Below are 4,941 nucleotides of genomic sequence, written 5' to 3'. Positions count from 1 at the left end.
CTCAAGAGTCATTTATTCTACTCCCCAACTGCCACTCATATTCCTTACTTACCAGCCACTAGGGGGACATCTTGGATATTTCAACCTGATTCCTAATGAAAACAGTGGATCAGCGTCCAAACTCTCAGTAAAATCAAGCAGTGATTTTATGTCAAACCTTTGTAGGAAAATCAGTGGTGATCACAGTCTGAGAAGAGTCTTGGTTTTATTGACATTACTTAATATGGTGTGGTGATCAGTCCTCAAAGTATCACATGATGTTTGTATTGGTATCATTAATTTAACTGACATCAGCTTAGAGGAAGTTGACTTGAAAAAAAATGTGTTAAGGAAATTATTGTTCCTGGGTAAAATAAAAATCATGGAGTGACATATGATTATATGCAGCTGTAGCAGATTTGTTTGGGTAATGCACAAATTTGGGGAACAGTGATTTAAGGTATGCTTTATGCCTTTTTTTTTTTTTTTTAATGCCTTAGCATAATTTGACCCTGTAAGTTTTTTTTTAAACTTTGGGTTTGCTATGATCTAATCCCTAGGCAAAAGGATGGAGTTGAGAGAAGTTAGTTTTTTGTTTTGTTTTAACTCTTTTTCTCCTTTCCGCCTATCTTGGGCAGCCTTGTTTTCCCCCACCCAGTTTTTCAGTCTGAGTTCTAGATGCCTAAAGCCTCTCAACTGAAATACTGCCCCTATAACTACCAAGAGATTATAAATCTTCTACACCTCTCACTCCAATCAGAATCTCTATTTTCAGTCTGTTTAGGAAAACCAAAAGCAAGCTGATTATCCGATGGCCATAATTTGTGCTAGAGATGATTCATAAGATACAGTTATCTCAAAGAGCATTTGAATTTAAAAAAGAGCTTCTTAAACCAATTGAATGTTAAACAGTAGAATGTTTTGAGCAAAGGGAGTTGTATCCCTAGCCTGTTCCTATTCTTTAAATCCACCAAAACAGAATCAGAGAGGGTTTTATTCTTAAAAATCTATTGTAACCAGACATCAGTGTGAGCCTCCTCCCCAAACCCACTCCCATGCTACCACCCTGCTGCTAAATGTATGATCTTTACAAACAATAATCTTTAATTTCCTATTTGTTTCCTCAATTTTAGGGGAGGATTAAAAGGAGATAGCTATATAAAGCACATAGCACAGCCCTAAGTGGTAACCATGATTGTTAGGATTTAGGCATCCTGTTTCTAAAAGGTTGCATACTCCTTGTACTGTATATTTTTGTCCCATTTTAGGTATAAATTATATCTTTGAAACATTGAGTTTTTTTCCTCCTAACCCTTGTTGAATTCTCCCCACTCCCTCCTGCATACTCACAGACTAAGAACACATTATTTTACGGTGTATATTCAATGTAGTAAACATTGCCTCTGACACAAGCATTCATTTTTTGAGGTCTACTACAAAATTTAAGTGTTTATTAGAGAAGCTGATTTAGTGGATTAAAAAAAAAATTAGAACTCATAAAATTGGAGGAGACAGTGTTAGAAACCTATAATATTTGACTTCTGATATTCTGATTTTTCACACTTATACTGTAGAGTTTCAGAAACCCACTGCCCACTGCTGTCGAGTTGATTCTGACTCATAGCGACCCTATAGGACAGGGTAGAACTGCCCCATAGAGTTTCCAAGGACCGCCTGGGAGATTCAAACTGCTGACCTCTTGGTTAGCAGCCATAGCACTTAACCACTAGAGTTTCAGAACAAGTGCTGCATTGTGACTGTGTTAGGTTCTTTGCTTTGGTGATCTCTATTTTGTTCAACCATTTCAAGAGGTAGCATATGATGAGGAACCGATGGAACTGAAGGAAGAAGTCCAAGCTGCACTGAAGGCATGGGCAACAAACAAGGCTCCAGGAATTGATGGAATACCAATTGAGTTGTTTCAACAAATGGATGCACCACTGGAAGTGCTCACTCATCTATGGGAAGAAATTTGGAAGACAGCTACCTGTCCAACTGACTGGAAGACATCCGTATTTATGCCTATTCCCAAGAAAGGTGATCCAACTGAATGTGGAAATTATTAAACAATATCATTGATATCACATGCAAGTAAAATTTTGCTGAAGATCATTCAAAAATGGCTGCAGCAGTATATCGACAGGGAACTGCCAGAAATTCAGGCCAGATTCAGAAGAGGACATGGAACCAGGGATATCATCACTGATGTCAGATGGATCCTGGCTGAAAGCAGAGAATACCAGAAAGATGTTTACATGTGTTTTATCAACTATGCAAAGATACTCACTTGTGTGGATCATAACAAATTACAGATAACATTGCAAAGAATGGGAATTCCAGAACATTTAGTTGTGCTCATGAGGAACCTGTATTTAGATCAAGATGCAGTTGTTTAGACAGGACAAGGAGATACTCTGTGGTTTAAAGTCAGGAAAGATGTGCATCAGGGTTGTATTCTTTCACCATACCTATTCAGTCTGTATGCTGAGCAGATAATCAAGAAGCTGGACTGTATGAAGAAGAACAGGGCACCAGGATTGGAGGAAGACTCGTTAACAGCCTGCGTTACACAGATAACACAACCTTGCTTCCTGAAAGTGAAGAGGACTTGAAGCACTTACTGATGAAGGTCAAAGACCATAGCCTTCAGTATGGATTGCACCTCAACGTAAAGAAAACAAAAATCCTCACAACTGGACCAATAAGCAACATCATGGTGAATGGGGAAAAAAATCTAAGTTGTCAAGGATTTCATTTTACTTGGATCCGCAATCAACACCCATGAAAGCAGCAGTCAAGAAATCAAAAGATGCATTGCCTTGGGCAAATCAGCTGCAAAAGACCTTTTTAAGGTGTTGAAAAGCAAAGATGTCACCCTGAAGACAAAGGTGCGGTATTTTCAGTTGCATCATATGCATGCGAAAGCTGGACCATGAATAAGGAAGCCTGAAGAAGAATTGATGCCTTTGAATTGTGGTATTGGTGAAGAATATCGAATATACCATGGACTGCCAAAAATACAAACAAATCAGTCCTGGAAGAAGTACAAACAGAATGCTCCTCAGAAGCAAGGATGGCGAGACTGTGTCTTACATACCTTGGACGTGTTGTCAGGAGAGATCAGTCCCTGGAGAAGGACATCATGCTTGGTGAAGCAGAGGTTTAACAAAAGAAAGGAAGACACTCAACAAGATGGATTGACACAGTGGCTGCAACAGTGGGCTCAAGCATAACAACGATTGTGAGCATGGCGCAGGAGCGGGCAGTGTTTTGTTCTATGGTACATAGGGTCGCTGTGAGTTGGAATCAACTTGAGGGCACCTAACAACAACACAATGTTCTGGTAAAAGTTAGACCTTCCTATAGACTGCCTTTTTAAGGAAGAAATATTTTCTGCTCTCCAGTATTATCTTTTAGAAGCTTTTTTCCAATCAAAAAAGTAAAATATAGACATCCAGTTAAAAAATAGCAGTTAGAAAACATGCATTAATCGCTAAAATAAGTCAATACTAGGAGAGAAATGGAAGAGATTGGAAGCTGGAAAACAGATGGATGAGTTGTAATTGACTTGTACTCAGATATGCTGAGTTCTTGGTTGGCTGTGGGGAAAGTAAAGATTAACCCTATCTTGGTGCCACTGGAAGTGGGGCACAGGTGGGGCGCATAACAGAATTTGTTACAAATATATTTAAGAATCAGATCAATGCATGCCCTTTCCTGCTTGAAGTGGCAAGGGACTCACTGCCCTTCACATCCTAGAGAAGAAAGAGGATTTAATGTCTGAGGAAGTTAAAAACAGGTTTTGGGGTGGGTGACACCAACTACACTTGACAGAGAGCTTGGAGATAAACTTGTGAACAGTTGTTGTTAGGTGCTGTTGAGTCAGTTCTGACTCACAGCAACACTACAAAAGAAGGAAACACTGCCTGGACCTGCACCCTCCTCAGAATTGTTGCTATGCTTGAGCCCATTGTTGCAGCCACTGTGTCAGTCCATCTCATCAAGGGTCTTCTTCTTTTTCGCTGACCCTCTATTTTACCAAGCATGATGTCCTTCTCAGAGACTGGTCCCTCCTGATAACATTTCCAAAGTACACAAGAGGAAGTCTCATCATCCTTATTTCTAAGGAGTATTTTGACTGTATGTATTTCTTCCAACTTAGATTTGTTTGTTCTTCTGGCAGTCCATGGTATATTCAGTATTATTCATCAGCGCCATAATTCAGATGCATCAATTCTTCAAGCTTCCTTTTCCATTGTCCAGCTTTCGCATACATTATTGGCAATTGAAAATATCGAGGCTTGGGTCAGGCGCACCTTAGTCCTCAAAGTGACATCTTTGAAAGAGGTCTTTTGCAGCAGATTTGCCCAGTGCAATACACATCAGTTCTTGACTGTTTCCATGGGTGTTGATTGTGGGCTTAAGTAAAATGAAATCCTTGACAAATTCACTATTTTCTCTGTTCATTGTGATGTTGCTTATTTGTCCAGTTGTGAGGATTTTTATTTTCTTTATGTTGAGATGTAATCCATACTGAGGCTGTAGTCTTCGATCTTCGCGCTTCAAGACCTCTTCGTGCTTCAAGACCTCTTAGCTTTCAGCAAGCCAGTTTGTGTCATCTGCATAACACAGGTTGTTAACGAGTCTTCCTCCAATTCTGATGCCATATTCTTCTTCATATAGTCCAGGTTCTCAGATTATTTGCTCAGCATACAGAACAATTAAGTATGGTGAAATGATACAGCCCTGACATAGGCCTTTTCGGATTTTAAACCATGCAGTATCCTCTTGTTCTGTTCAAACGACTGCCTCTTGGTCTATGTACAGGTTCCCCATGAGCACAATGAAGTGTTCTGAAATTCCCATTCTTTGCAATTTTATCCACAATTTGTTATGATCCACACAGTCGAATGCCTTTGCATAGTCAATAAAACACAGGTAAACATCTTTCTGGTAAACAGT

Source organism: Elephas maximus, chromosome 10 (genome assembly GCF_024166365.1).
Source record: "Elephas maximus indicus isolate mEleMax1 chromosome 10, mEleMax1 primary haplotype, whole genome shotgun sequence".
Classification (NCBI taxonomy): Eukaryota; Metazoa; Chordata; class Mammalia; order Proboscidea; family Elephantidae; genus Elephas; species Elephas maximus.
The sequence above is the reverse complement of the archived record's forward strand: the minus strand, read 5'-3'. Positions refer to the sequence as shown.